Genomic DNA, 15,925 nt, shown 5'->3' on the forward strand with positions numbered 1-15,925 from the left:
AAAAAGTAAATAGAAATCATCGCCTAGATTGAGTTGATCTACTGAAGCTAAAAAATCAAGCCCTTTCAAGTCACTTGAGAAGGTCAGAAGGAAAATGTTATGTTTCAGGGCTTTGTAGCTACCATTCTCACAGCTTAGTGCAGTGATGTAGGGAATATTTTCATAGAAATGTTTCTCTTTTAGAGATTTTTTTTTTCAGATAAAGAAGGCTTGTTTAATTCAGGAAGAGTTATTTCATAGGAAATTAAATCTTTGTAAATCCTCTATCACATTTCCACACTTGCCAGTTCTCTGGCAAATGATGGCTTTCAAATGGTTCAGAAAGGGTTTCTTAAAAGGAAACAATTCCATGTTTTCTACATATTCATCTTTTTATTTTTGAATTGGAGAGGTGAGAGAATCTTCCGTTTTCTCCTTGTATTTGTCTGTGGGTGATATTGGTGGCTTTTAAACTCAGAATGGTAATTACTTGTAGTGAGTTTTTAAAAACTTCACCTGATGAGAATGTTTTCTTGGGCATGATGAATGACTCCAAAGGACTTTAAAAACACAGCCAGTGATGTTCGCCAGGCGCTGGAGAGCTGCTGCTGCGTAGAGATCAGTAATTGTTACATCTTGGTTTGGTATGCTTGGTGGTGTCTAATCATGTCGTGTTCTTGGGAACCATGAAAGAATTTTCTTTTCAAGTCTTAGTGCATCGTTTTTCTGACATTGATCAAAGGTTGGAAAACCAGTATTATATATGTAGCTACGGCATTCATAACTGTCTTAATTCTTAATCTTTTGGCTATTTGGTTGAAATATATCTACGCCTCTTAAATATTGAAAGCATTATATCCTTTAACCTATAGCTGCAGAGTTAAAATGAATTTTATGTGAAATATTTAGTTGTGGACCACATCTTCAGCTTTTTATATGCCACAGTGGTCTTGTTTTTTTCCCTTCCATTGTCTGATAGTGAGGTCATTTTCAGTCCTCTGAGAAATTCTATTCCCAGCCAGATGCGGCTCATATATTAAAAGTAGCACCTGTGGCTAATATCACAGCAGCTTACCATAAATTTACATGGTAACTAGGATTATATCTGTCAAGACTGTTAAAAAACATCTAGATTTAATTTGATTTCCAGTATTGTAGAAGCTATCCAACATTTTGCTTCATAACTATATTTTAAAAGTTAAAAATCACTCCATTGTTAAGTTTTATAGCACTCCTAGTGCCCATTAAGTTGATTTGTTCAATGGAGGTCAGAGTAAAGCAACTTGGCTACATTAAGATCGGAAACCAACCCATTTGTGACAAATTTAGTCCTTTCGTGTGAATCTTCTCAACGTCTCTGCGCTGATTGGATTCAGGTGTAGCTTATGTCAGTAGCATTTAACCTCAAAAGAATGAGCAATGTGATTGGGTTGTTATAAATTATGGAGCGTTTTGCCTTTGCTTATTCAAACGTAGATGTTGACTCTGCTGCCCATGCCTCACTGCTCCACTGAGTCTGCCTATAAATGAGTAGTTTGGTTTTAAAGACATCTTGGAAAATTGGGGTACGTGCCCTCACCCCTTTCCCTCCTTTATGTGACCCTTCCTAAACTATTTTATTCCCCATTATCCTTTGAGTCATCTCCCACATGTTATGATTTGTGCACCTGCACTTCTGAAATTATTTTGGGGTGTCATTATATCATGTTGTTCACCAACTTTCCAGCATTTATGGATATAATAATGATTCACTGTAAATCAAAATAATTTACAAGTTACAGAGGATCTGCTCCTACAAATAAGAATTGAATGATTAATTTCTTCAGTGTCCTCCCATTTGAACGTGGGTCCTTAAAAAGAAACTGCTAACATATTTCTTTGTATTTGTGAAAACTTAACTCACAGTCCAGAACTGAATTAAAGTTCAGTTTTCTGGATACTTAGTTTTTTGACATATAAACAAATGCCAGTTAAGAACGAAGCAACGTAATTGTAATCGCCTGAGCAGTCCTCTTCCTCCTGAGAGAGAGTTCTAAGTGTTGACACGCCGGGTAGGGCAGCACACAGTCCCTCAGTATGGGGGCCTTGACCCTGAGTTGGCATGCCATGTTAGGTCGGAGCTCCGTGGGGAGCATTGTGCTTTGCTGGTCATCTTTCTGGAGGGATCTTTGTAAGCTTTGAGCCCGAGCCTCACCAAGGAAGTGGAGCAATAGTCAAGAATAATTACGCTGAAAAGGTTGTGTGGAGTGGAAGAAATGATTAGGAGTGAGGCTAAAATTATACACATTGAGTGTGTTACCTGGTGTAATTAATCACTTGACAGTATAAAAAAATACTCTAATGACCAGTTTGGAGCCTTGTAAGGTATTTTTTTGGTGGATTATGGCATCTCTTTCCTATTTGTATACCTAGGATAAATTCAGCTCCTAGGGTAACCTGGGTGCCCTACTTGGGAATCTGGATTGCCATCATAGTTTCTGCTCAGATGTCGGTGGAAAAGAGGGGTGAAAATATAACGTGGGTGTGCCCAGCACCGTACTCTCACATGGCCTTTCTCCATTGCTTCGTCCTCTCCCTCCTTACCTTACTAGGTCTTCCTGGTTGGCTTTTCTGTCCTCTCCTACCACACCCAAGTTCCTGGGGTGGGGTGGGGGAAGGGTAGGGACTATGTCCCAGGGCCCAGAGTCCAGAATGGTGCTTGGTGTAGAGCAGCAGATTGGCATATATGAATAGTGTATACCTTCAGGGGCAGACTGTTCAGGAGATGCCGAATCTTCCAGATGCATTAAAGGTTTCAGATCCTATACGGAAAGCAGAAATGTAAGAAATTTTGCTGCCTACAGTTCTTTTTTCTCCTCCATCTTGCATTACAATTAGAAGCACATGTATGATTTTGTTCTTAACTGTGTCACTTGATGTTCTGAAGGGGATAGGCATCATGAGGTGGCTGGTGATGAGGCTATCTTACCATGTAGCCACTTGCACGATCCCTAGATTTAGCCTCCAGAGGGCCCGGGAGCTATGTATGTCCAGTGGCCACAGACACAACCTTAGAAGGCTGATTTTGAGAATAGAAATAAACCTTATTTTAGAAGACCTTATTTTCAAAGAGAGGTATTACTTCCTCTCAACTCAGAGATGACTTAAATCTTAAAATAATCCTTGAAGTGCACAGTGCCAGTTTTTATCACTCATTAATGCCATGTGACTTTAAGTCGTTTAGATCGGGGGAAATGGCTGATCGGAAGCCAAACGGGCCAACTTTATAGCACTACATATGCACAAAGCACTTTTGCATGCATTGGCTTATAAGGCACTATGTAGTTTGGTTCTTTCATAAGTAACATCTCATGTTGAGACATGAAAACTGGTACTCACTGTATTTTTATTTAGAATTTTGTTTTAAACCGTGCAAAACAGCATTGTATAATTGTTTTTTAAGATGAGAATATATAAAGTATATATTTCTGATGATGAAATCCTCACTTGGCAAATTTTGGCTGTTTTAATATAGTTGCTATTGGATGAACAAATAGATTTCACATGAACCATTTTTCATTTATTGTATCAACATTTTTTACAACACATGCAACTCTTCCTTCACTAAATTATTAAAAGAGAAGTTGTCCTTTAAAATAAGAAATTTTTGTTATAATTAGCCCATGTTGTACATCTAATATTGTAATGCTCTGGGTCTGTAATTAAAAATGGGCTCTGCTGGACGGTGTTGGGAAGAGGCACAGAAGAAAGTTACAATACATTGCCTATTTACAAATTAACCATTACCTGCCAAAAGCACATCAGACCCACACAGCGGACATCCGCTAATCCAGTGGTTAGCCGTTCCGGGCTCTAATGCACACTGTTTTACACGTTAACGGTTTTGAAGTTCCAGTCCAGAGCTGACCTTTCACATGTGCTCCGTTCACAGTAGGAATCTCCACTCACTGCTTCCTGTCAGAATGGATTATGGTGACACAGCCCAGGGCTCACTTTGGCTGCAATTAAGTTTTTGATCAGAATTATTTCGTTCACAAACAATCACATTTGTTAAAATGTTACATCTGCCCTGAAAACCACTGGCAGCCTCTCAGTTTATCAGTGTGATGTGACTGTAATTCTTCATTTGTTTTTCATAAAATGGCAAACCATGTTATATAGGTTATTTTTTTTTTTTTTCTTTTTTGCTGGTTTCTGCCTTTCATTTCATTGGGCTTGGGAGGAAACTAGGTCTTGAAATTAGAATGAATCTGCTCGTAGACTTTGGGAATTTGAATGGAATTGTCTTTGGTGCAGAACAAAATTATCCAATTGAGCCAAGACTCAAACATTATTTCCGAAAATTGTTAGTGGTGGTTCTGTTTCTCACACGAGGAAACGTTTTAGCTTCGTGAGTGTGGGGGTTCGAGGTTTTGCTTCTTGGTCTGCAGTTCTGTAGTCTCTGTGCCTACTGTGTTGCAGCCTTTCAGTATTTATCATAATGCACATCTCAGAATCCATCACTATTGCCTCTGACCTTAGGTACCAGAGGCGAAACTCGCTCTCGCTCTGTCAGCCTCACCTCTCATGGTGCTTTGGCTAGTTTTTAAAAGTGATTTTCTCACTGAGAAATGGCAGCAGAGATACCCTGAAATAGTTTTTTTGTTGAGTAACCGTTTTGCCTCTGTAACATGGTGTGGATATTAGTGGCACTTTGAGTTTTACAGCTGATTTTCAGTGTTGAGTGTTGTCACCCTTTCGAGAAGTACCCCCCTTTGGAGCAGAGGCGGTGATGTGGTGGTTTTGTGTGTTGGGTGGGGCAGTTTGGGAGCGCAGGGCTGGAGTTTGGATTGGAGTTTATACCTCTGACTTAATGAACTGAACCTCTGACTTAATTTTTGTGTGAGAAGCAGATGGGAATCTGGTGCTGAGGTAGTGCTGGGCAGTGGGAGGTGATAGAGTTAGTAGGGTGTGAATTTAGGAATGCTTGAATGCTGTCTGAAATTCAAGCATTAGGTTTAGAAATTTTAATTACCTTTTTTTAAGTGTTTTTTTTTTTTTTTTTAAGAGAGAGGAAGAGAGAGCATGCAAGAGGGGGAGAGAGGCAGAGAGAGGCAGAGAGAGAATCTTAAGCAGACTCCATGCTCAGTGTGGGGCCCTACACGGGGCTTGATCCCACGATCAAGCTCATGACCTGAGCTGAAATCAAGAGTAGAACACTCAACTGACTGAGCCACCCAGGTGCCCCTAAAAATTTTAATTACTTTTAATATATATATTTAGAATGCTATTAAAGGAATTTATTACCAGGTTTTAAATTATTGTGTTAAAACCCAAACCATTTCCCATTTGTTTTGATGTAATGAAACTTAACTTTTTACTAACTCATAAAATTACAAGTGGCAAAAGAAATGTGTTGCATCAAAAAAAATCTGTTTACCTTTAATTTTTTAAGCTTTTCAATGAAGTAGAACCTACCTAAACTTGTAAAGGCCAAAGTCTTTACTTAAATGAAATGTAAATACTAGCTATAGTAATTTAACCTTCATTTTCTCTGTTGTCAGTTGTGAGCAGATTTTTCTTAAGTTACATCCCATTACCATGGCGTTTTTCGTCTTTAAAAAATACTGTATTTGAAATATACCTGCCCATATTTACTGTTTAAAGGAAGTATTTTTAAAGAAAGTACTGAATAGTATTGAATTTCGAGAAAAAACACCAACCTAGAAACTTCTCTTTTAGCTGTCATTGGTCAGTTCTGCCCTGCTTTCTTAGAAAGTATATACAGATGGTGGCCAGACAGGATTTCTAACTTTATTACAAGCTTATGTTAATATAGTCATTGATTTTCTTAAAAATTTTTTTTCTTTAATGTTTATTTATTTTTGAGAGAGAGAGAGAGAGACAGACAGACAGACAGACAGACAGACAGCGTGTTAGCCGGGGAGGGGCAGAGAGAGAGGGAGACACAGAATCTGAAGTGGGCTCCAGGCTGTGAGCTGTTAGCGCAGAGCCAGATGCAGGGCTCGAACCCACGAACTCTGAGATTGTGACCTGAACCGAAGTTGGATGCTTAACTGACTGAGCCATCCAGGTGCCCCTAGTCATTGATTTTCTTATACTCATTTTTTTTTCCTGAGATTCTGGAATTTTTAGAACTTTGTATCTATGACCAGGTATGCCCATGTGATGTGTGTGGGTCATCTGCTGAGTCATAGGAACCTTCATCATCTTTGAAGGGGGTTTTCATTGAAATCTGAGGCAGTCAGGAGAAAGAGTAATGCAGAGTGCCTTACCTCAATCAGTGCCAAAAAGCAGAGACTACTGAAATCCTGTACAGCATCTACAACGTGTAGACATGATCTCTAAGCCCCAAACCTTCAGTATATGTAAGGAAGACAATGGATGAAACACATAAGAAGGTTTTAAAGTGCTCTTCTGGGAGAGGCCGAGACAGATAATTGTGACTTGGGGTCTGCTCTCACAATATATAAAACTGAAAGATAAATTGGATGCTTAACTACCTTAAAGTTTTACTAGATCTTTTAGAAACACTTCTGAGGTCCCAAATAGGTCATTTATGCCAGACAAAGAACTCCAGATTCTTTCCTAACTACCATGAAATGATAAACCCTCACTTCCTAAATAGTATGACTGCTGGCTTAGAGAGACCCCAAGTCCATGCTGTGAGAAGAATCTTTTTTTAAAATCATCAAGGAACACAGCACTTATCTCTGTATTCTGGTCATCACATCACCCAGTGGGAGGAACGCTACCATCATTGGTCTACCCCCTTCCTTCCGTGGTTGGGAAGTCAAGACTGGGAGGGAGGAGTAAGTACCTGAGGTGGGAGTGCTAGGCCTCAACTCCAAGAACATGTTCCCCTTCTCAGTCTCCGGACTTTCTGTATCTCAGGACTATTCAGACACTTTTCCGTAGCATTCTGAATGGGCTCAGAAGGATTTAAAGTCAAAGCAGAACATCTCTTTTGTAAAGAAAATTAATTCAAACTAAAAATTACAATGCATGCTTTTTCTGAGCCTCAGGGATTTGGGCCAGGTAACTGCTGCGGTCCCTGCCAGCTCCAGCCCTCTTGGTCTCATGAAACATGGCTCCCTGGATCGTACGTGTCTTTCAGAACCACCCCCGAATTTATTTCTGACCCCATGCCCACTCTCCATATTCACAGCTCAGCATATTTTTTGTTTTATTATAACCCTGGATTTACAACTGCTCATAATTCTCAAGGTTTCAATGAAGAAGACATTTCAGAACAGCAGGGTGGGCATGGCCCCCAGGTTTGTACTTGGTGCTTGAAGAAGATGAGGCACACTAAGAGGGTAATGAAGATTTTTACCTCATTATGATAGCCTACCAGTATCATAATTTTGAAAGCCTAAGATGCAGATCATTTGAGATCTGTACTCATTTCTCTAAGCACAGAAGACAGAAGTACATACAGCAGTTTTGGATCCTGATTCCTTGGCCTTTTCACAGCCCCTCAGTGAATGGTCTTCTGGACAAAGAGGGGAGCTGAGTGTGAAGGTTGGGTGACACGCCCCAGTCACATATGTGCCTGGAAGAAATATTTGAGGATAAGAACTTGGGTCCCAGAGAAGACTCCTACTCTGGGGATCTTTCCACAGGGCACACTGCCTGCGTGTTGGAGGATTTGATGACATTGTCCCTGTCATTTCAAGTCTGGTGGGTGGAGTGTTTGTTCTTACAGGTTCAGTTGTCATGGTTTTGGCACAAGACATTAAGCTAATTGGTTGCTTTAATGGGTCCTCACTTAAAGAGGAGTTTATCATCTGATGTTTTCACTGGGTATTGAAAAAAAGGAGTTAAACAAAACCTTATTTATTCCATAGTCCCCCAATTATACAGTTGCTCTTCTAGTTCTGCCCCTGCAACTCCACAATGTGTATTGGTAGAGAATTCAAAGAGTCTTCAACGCTCAGAAGGCCTGGCTTGAAAAGACATATGTGGTATACATGTCTCTCCCAAACATGCTTGAACCATTTACATGAAATAGTTTCTCAAAGAGAAGATCCCCCATTCTGTCTGAGATTGTGTGGCTTCCAAAAAGAAGTAAAGAAGACCGTGGAGCTAACTGGAAAATGGGTAGGATGTTTTAATGTTTTAAGAAAGTTCAGGGTACACAATAAATGAATATTAACACATCAGATGTGGGGGAAAGGCACAGGAAAAAAAAATTATAATAGTTTTTCCTTTTTCTTTTTTAAAAATGTATTAAAAATTTTTTTCTAATGTGTATTTACTTTTGAGAGAAAGAGAGAGAGAGAGAGACAGAGGCATGAGCGGGGGAGGGGCAGAGAGAGGGATACACAGAATCTGAAGCAGGCTTTGGGCTCTGAGCTGTCAGCACAGAGCCTGACATGGGGCTCGAACCCACAGACCATGAGATCGTGATCTGAGCTGAAGTCACTTAACCAACTGAGCCCCCCCAGGTGCCTCTAAAAGATTTTATTTATTTTAAGTGATCTCTATACCCACTGTGGGGGCTTGAACTCACAACCCTGTGATCAAGAGTCACATGCTCTTCCTACTGAGCCAGCCAGGTGCCCCCATTTTTTCTTTTCCTAAATTTTCTGTTATGCTTAATTTTTCTCTTGTAGTTAAACTTTTAAAATAAAAAAGTACAGGAAACTTATTTTTGTATAATTAGCTTTTAGGTAAAGGAAAGAAATGGAAAAAGTATAACCTGACATCAGGGATTTGTCCTAAACACACACTTGGATCCTTTGGAATCTCAGTTCTCTCTCCTCTGTAAAGTAGGAATGATGAACCTGCTACATGGTGATGTACTATTATTAGTAGCTGATACTCTTCAAGAAGATTTTTTTAAATGTTTGTTTATTTTTGAGAGGGAGAGACAGTGTGGGAGAAGGGACAGAGAGAGAGGGGAAGACACAGAATCTGAAACAGGATCTAGGCTCTGAGCTGTCAGCCCAGAGCCTGGTGCAGGGCTTGAACTCATGAACCATGAGATCATGACCTGAGCCAAAGTCCGATGCTTAACCTACTGAGCCACTCAGGCGTCCCTAGCTGATACTCTTTTCTATTGAACATTGTGTGTGAAGGTGCTCTGTGCTTTGTAATTGGTACACATCACCTCCTTGTGTCCAAATGGAGTCTTTACCTAGCCAGTTCATGTAGCTTGTTTGGGGTTTGGGTACAGAGCCCAGGTTTTGGATTCCTCAACTAATACTCTTTCAATCCATTGCACTGCTTCTCATGTAGTGGGTTGTTTTTCGGTGTTCTATTCCTCTGAAAATCAAGTAAAAATTTAAATAAATTAACCAAGTTTATCCATTCCCCTGTTGATGGACATTTAGGTTCTTGGCACTGTTTATTATTACTGTCAGTTTTTTAACAAGCATCTTTGTGTCTCCTTGTGTACATATGTGAGAGTTTCCTTAGGTTATAGGTCTAAAAATGTAATTGGTTGGGGGCACCTGGGTGGCTCAGTCGGTTAAGCATCTGACTCTTGATTTCAGCTCAGGTCATGATCTCATGGTTCCTGAGATTGAGCCCCTCGTCAGGCTCTGTGCTGATGGTGTTGAGACTGCTTGGGATTCTCTCTCTCTGTCTCTCTGCCCCTCCCTTGCTCTCTCTCTCAAAATAAATAAAACTTAAAAAAAATATAATTGCTGGGGCAACTCTCTGGTATGCAGATTCACTTACTAACCTGATATACAGATTAATAAATGAAGGTTCAGGGTTGTGAGAAGTCAGGGCTTGGGGACAGTTACATTGTAGCTCATTGCCAAGACTTTTTTCATCAGAGAGCCCTATCCATGCATGAGCCTAGAGTAACCTATAGTGAGCAGAGTCCTCATGATTTTCAGACTGATGTGAGCTGATTTTGAAGTGGTTCTGGAAGTGTGGGAAGGTGTACATACAGTGTAGACGTAATGAAAACGGGAATTAGCAAGTGGGCTGTCAGTCCAAGGTATGAGTACTTGAGGGCAAAAAGACCCATTTTTTACCAGAACTCACTCTTGATAGCACTAACTTGTAATGTCGCCAGTAATGTTGCAGGCTTATAACATGTCACCTTAAAAATTTACAACTATGCATAGTGTTAAATTCAAACCCAAGTTAATGAATGTCTGTTGTCTGAAAAAGGATACTTTCTGTTTAATTTCACAGATTGCATTTTCCGTTTAATTTCACAAGTCAAAAGGCTCCAGGTTGTGACAGAAATGTACCTATTTGCTGTCTCCGTTCCTGTACAGATGCCCGTGAAAACTGGTGCTGGTCAAGTTGGCTCAGGTTCTGCGCATGCTGGGACTGGCGGAACTGAGTTCAGATGTTGCAGTGTCCACTTCAGTGGTGCTGGGGTTGGGATGTGCATGACTCTTCTCTGCTGTCCCGTCTCATCCAGCTGTATTTTAATCATCTCATTGCTTTCACTGGAGGAATCCTCTTGTCCACTGGTCTTTATAGGCAGAGAGAGTTATATATATATTTGTCTGGGTAAGCAAATCGATAAGCTTTCAATAAAGCGTATCAGACCATTTCTTTGGCAGGACCGACAAGAACAGCTTGTGAAGCAGAGCTGTTTCCAATGGAGCATGAAAAGCTTTGAAATTTCTCAGTAATAGCAGAGGGCAATATTTGAAACCATCCTTAAGCAGTTGTTTTCCTCTTCCCTAACCAAGTTTATAAAAATTTGGTCAGACAGGCGTTTTGTTTTGTTTTGTTTTAAAATATTTTCAGTGTCTTGTTATCTGCTGAATGCACATGTGTTCCTGCACTTTTTCTTTCACGATTGTAACTTTAAACCCTTCCCTTAAGTCCCTCTAAAAACCTTCCTTTGCCCAGTACGGTTTGCATATGTGAGAAGGGTTGAAGGGATCTGGACCCTGGAGAAACCTCACGATTTGAAATCTGCCTGAGTAGTTGTTCACCAGGAATGGCCATGGTTAGTGCCATAGGGGCTCTTTGTCTTTCTCTCCTACCAAGATTCCTCACCCCAAAAAGACATTGGTTAATTGGGGTGTTTTAGTTTAGTTAATCACATCATGAGTGCCTGTGAACATAGCAAGAAGCATGATTGAAGCGTTTATAAAAATTTGGCTCATAGTAAGTCCCATAATTTGTTTGAAAGAATTACCTCTTCGGTGACATTAAAAAAAAAAAACCACAAAGATTGTGGTTTATAACACCACACCTGGTCCAGATTGTACTGGATGAGTCCATATTTGCTTCACTGTAAATGATTTTGAGGGTGGAATTCTTGGATTGCTTTCTGTCTTGTAAGCCCTTGACATTGTACTGGTACCTGTGTGCGCACAAACCTCCTGACATGGGAAAGGCCGGCTCAGCCTCCCACTGAAATGGAGTTTGGCTGCATTTATTCTGCATGTTCCTAGAATGAGGAAATGATATGACAATAAACAGAAATGCCCTTGCTGAAGAGAGAAGGGAAGCTGGTGTTTATCTGGTCAGGTGGTTTAGATTAGCCATGATGCGGCTCTGTATTATGTTACTTTAAATCATTGTGTCCCAACAGGACATAAATTATGAAGATTGTTACAGTATGTTTCATCCTATGTAAGATCAACAAATTGGAATAATTTTTTTTATAGGAAAATCACAGTGCTTTTGGCAAGGCTATTGAAGCCTTTAATTTGACTTGAGTATTTCTAAAATATTATTGCCTAATATATAAAGTATGATTTGCATAAGGTATGAAATAATAAACTTTTAAAAACAAAAGGGAAGGATTTCTCTAGCAGCTGCATCAAATGGCAGAGCACTCCCATTCCATCCATATCTATATGTTTTCTTTGTCCCAGCGTCTTAGAGCCAGTTGTGTGCTCTTCCTCTAGTGGGATTGCAAATGAGCTGTGCAGGTCTTGGTGCAGACTTGGAGCTTCGCTGTGTGCTTCCTGCCCATCAGCCCTCATGTGCACAGAGAAGGCAGCCGCTCTGTGGTGGAACAGAATGGGAGCCTGCTCTGAAGAGGGAAAACAGACTTTCCCATGCAGGACATGCAGGAAAACAAACCATTTTTTTTCTTTCTTTCAGGATATTAGGAATTACTAAAAAAACGAAACAAAAAAACAGACAAACAAAAAACAACAAAGCAAAACCCCAAACCCCCCCAAGTCCAACTTGATCAACAGCTGAAGCCAAGGTAATTTATATAGGAGTATTGCAAAAAGAATTGACCTAAGTAAGCACTTATTCTTTTGTTTCTTCTGTTCATTACTGTTTCCTGCATTGTGAGCCTTATTTGTGAATTTTTAACACAGAGACTTAAATTTTTTTCATTTGTATTCAGAATACAACTGAAGTTATTTGGCCACACGGAGCAAATTTTCTAGATTAAAAAAAAAAAGAACAGCTCAGAATTCCTTTGTGTGATATTGAAGCGGATTGGAACCTTTTCAGTGCACCACAGTAGCATGTGTTCTGTGCAAAGCGCTCTGCATGTTTTTATGAGACCTCCTCACACAGTGAAGTTAAGTAGCAGAGCCTCTGATTCACAGGGACTAGGAGAGGTGAGGGAGGTTTAGGATTCGCTCAAGGCCAGAGAATGAGACAAAGCTGGGATTAGAATTTTGCAGGATGAAATGACACCATCCACCAGACCTTCTGAGTCTTTTGATACCAAAAACAGGGTAAGTGCTAAGTCTGTTTTACTCTCTGTGTGTCTCAAGCCCTGAGAATATTCTTAATTCGTTAGTAATACTATTTAAAACACAGAAACAAGAAAGTCCCTAGTTTCAGTCTGTTCACCATAGTAAGATCACTCCTTAAACCTCATCATAACAGGTTGAGGATGAATTCTGAATATATTCGTGGTTTGCTTTAGCTCAGTGCCTGAAGACTCTGACAGGTTCAGGGACCTTTCCAAGTTCACAACCTATGTGTGCACTTTGAAACAAATAAATACAGATGCCTTAAGAGATGGTCTCTTTCCTCACCAGGCTTCTTCTGGATTGACACTGTTTTCTCCGAAGTGGGTCTGGCAGGCTATTTGCTTGCAGTGATCCCTTGCAGCTGTCTATCACTGGAAGTCCTCTGCTGTATTATCAGGATCCCCGATTAGGCTTGAATATTTGTATTTGAGTGATGTATTTTTCTTACAGGAAACATTAGCAAATGTTGCCAAAACTGTACTTAAAAACTCTTAAAAGAAGAATTGATTGCATTTAGAACAAAGCAAAGGGAAGCCTAAGTATGAACTTGATGTTGTGACAGACCTTTTTATACCATCAGATATTTTGTGATGTCCAGTGAGATGAGACCCTGTTTTACAAAATGTGTACTGTTTGTAGAAGATGTATTTTCTGTACAATTAAGCTAAATGAGGCGTTGCTTTGTTTCTTTAAAATAATTTTTGAGGCCTCCCTGACCCCTTGTCATGCCGTTTGGGGGAGTAGGTGTTCTTTCTGCTCTAAGCCCCTGGTCTCTTCCTTCAACCCTTTTGGTTATTGTTGAAGGATCTCGACTTTGAGTTTAATTTTATATACTCCAGTTGTAGTGGGAGCTTTTTGCCTTCTCTCTCTCTTTTGAAATTTATCTGACAATTTCATGTCAGATATACACTAGAATTACATAGTTGCACCTCTTAAAACGAGCCATTTGATTATAAAGAAGCAAAGGTAAGGAGTAGGCTGCCATTTTGCCTATTATTTGATTTTTAAAAATGTATTTGGCCAGATCTTCTCTATATCTTAGTGGTTTGGATGCATAAAGTTAAAGCCTAGGGACATTTTTCTATATAGATTTGAATTTTTGTAAGTTTTATAATGATGACAATGCTAAGGGGCATCAATTCTAATTCTTTAAGAATCTAATTCATAAATTCTAATTTGCTAAAACAAAACAAAACACTTGGGTAGTCTTTGTAATACCTCTTACCTCACGAGACTCCTGAAAGTGAACAAATAGGGATTATCAGCTGGTTAGGAAAGAGAGCCTCCAAGGGGGCTTTTCCAAAGCAACTGGCTGGCAGTAATGAACAGCCACCGTGAACAGTGAGGCATCAGAAGTTATTTGACATTGGGAAACTCCGGGTAAACGGCTTCTCTCATGGATTCCCCTTGGGGTGATTTTGAAACCCTGGTTTCCCTCTGCTTTAGGGGGAAAGGATGAACAGCAAATGGTCAAACGTGCTGATTCCAAGAGAGCAAAACTGAAGGATTGTGAGAAATTTTAGAAGCAGCTAATCAGGTGGAGCTGTTGGTATGCAGCATAGTAGCTGATTAGTAGCTGATGATGATGTGGGGAGATGTTATTTATTTACTTATTTAACTTTATTTATTTATATATATATTTATTTATTTATGAGCATGACAAGATGGGTTTATTGAAGTTATTATGGATATCCCATGGGGAGGTGTAATTTAAACTTACGTGCAGAGAACTTTAGAAACGAGTAATGTCTTTTCACGGAAGAGATCTTCTCAGCTTGTAATCATCTTGTCCAGAAAGCTTTTTAGGCACACATCAGATATGTGGTATCTATCTAGTTAGAGGACTTTCCCTAAAAGTGGAACAGAAATAATGAGCTCTTAGGTAAAATTGTGGGTGAAGGTGTTTATGTTGGTTAAACTCTGCTGCCTGGAGAAGAATAGATACTCTTCCGTAGACCTCTGTCAAAGAGTTGTTTTCCTACCCTGGGAATTTAGTCGTAATTTACTAATGTAATTATAAATCCTAGTTCTGCAAAAGAAAATTATTTTGCAGTTTGCTTCATTTAACAGTATATGTTGAAGGTAGTACCATGTAATTAGCTAAAAGCTGTCTTATTTTTCTGAATGGCTGTTTAGGATATTAGGGTAATTGCCAAAAATGGTGACTTAAGAACTTTTCTTTTTTTTATTAAGGCTCTGCAGTGTTATGGTTCTGTGAGCACAGGTTTTGAAGGTAATGTGTAGGAAGTGAGCCTGCTATCTCTCGGGTAGTATACTTATTACCACCAGCTGAAGGGGCACTAACTTAGCCTACAGTGTTGTAGAGCAGGCTGCTCTTTCAGTAGCTTGTGGGCATTGTCTCAAGTGTCTGGGGAAGCCAGTTTTAAGTTCAGAGTGGGATATTCTTGGCTTGAGTTATTGGAGATGTTGCACTCTGTGGTGGATCAAGTAGAAGGCAGGTAGATTAGCGGCCTGGGACTGGTGAGGGTTGTATCTATCCCCAGACACATATACGGACTGCCTAGGGGGTGGTCCTCAGGTAAGATCTTTAGTCTGGTTCTTCAGGGAGACATGGGTCACGTGCTTGGCTAAGATGCTTACTGACAGAGTGCTGGTTCCACTGGAAATCTTTCTATGAAGAAGATCTACCCACTGGAAGATTTCCACTGGAAATCTACCCACTCAGAGAAATTTTTCCGTAAGTTTCTGATTTTTCTCATCCTTGCAAGGGTGAATTTCTTTGGTCTTCCACTGGTTCTTATACTAGGTTCAGAAAGGAATTCTTCCTCTCCGGGCCCTAGACACTATAATATTAAAATGTTGCTGATGATAATAATCACTAGCATTAACTGAGTGCCAGATAGAATGCCCAGTAAACTGTAAAGTATGTTAAAGAAATTACATTTTTACGTAAGAAGAAACTGAGGCTCATTTCAAATGTTAAGTGCTTTCTGAGAGATCAGATAGCTAGTAAATAGCAGCACTAGGATTTCAGTCTAGGTCTCTGACCCTAACGTTTTTGCATTTGACCAGTTGTGCCGTGTGCTCAAAATAAGAGTGACACTTGAGAGGAAAAAAAGCATGGATCAACTACCCCTTTGGTTGTGTCTGTTCCTCACAATTCTCATGTCGCTAGTCAAGGGTATTCTTCTGTTGCCTGCAGTGGCTAGAACAGTTAACAGTCTTTTTCATGAGAAAGTCACGGTGAGTCACATAATGTTCTGGGGCAAAGGACGCCTTTCCTTGGTGCACCGAGCGATGTTTATGTGATGGATCAGTCACCAATACCA

The 15,925-nt window shown here is 39.9% G+C and overlaps 1 protein-coding gene across 2 annotated transcripts in view; it reads left to right on the plus strand.

The window, feature by feature from the left end:
- Positions 1-15,925, plus strand: part of PCBD2 (pterin-4 alpha-carbinolamine dehydratase 2) — a 53,476-nt gene that overhangs the window by 25,448 nt on the left and 12,103 nt on the right. Inside the window, exon 1 of one of the 2 annotated variants that reach the window (XM_043588229.1) lies at positions 12,104-12,127. The exons of the other annotated variant lie outside the window; for it this stretch is intronic. The gene's annotated coding sequence lies outside the window, so the exon portion shown is untranslated. Of the gene's footprint in view, positions 1-12,103; positions 12,128-15,925 lie in introns of those variants that run through there. 2 annotated transcript variants of the gene reach the window in all.

This window comes from Prionailurus bengalensis, chromosome A1 (genome assembly GCF_016509475.1).
Source record: "Prionailurus bengalensis isolate Pbe53 chromosome A1, Fcat_Pben_1.1_paternal_pri, whole genome shotgun sequence".
In the NCBI taxonomy this organism is placed as follows: domain Eukaryota; kingdom Metazoa; phylum Chordata; class Mammalia; order Carnivora; family Felidae; genus Prionailurus; species Prionailurus bengalensis.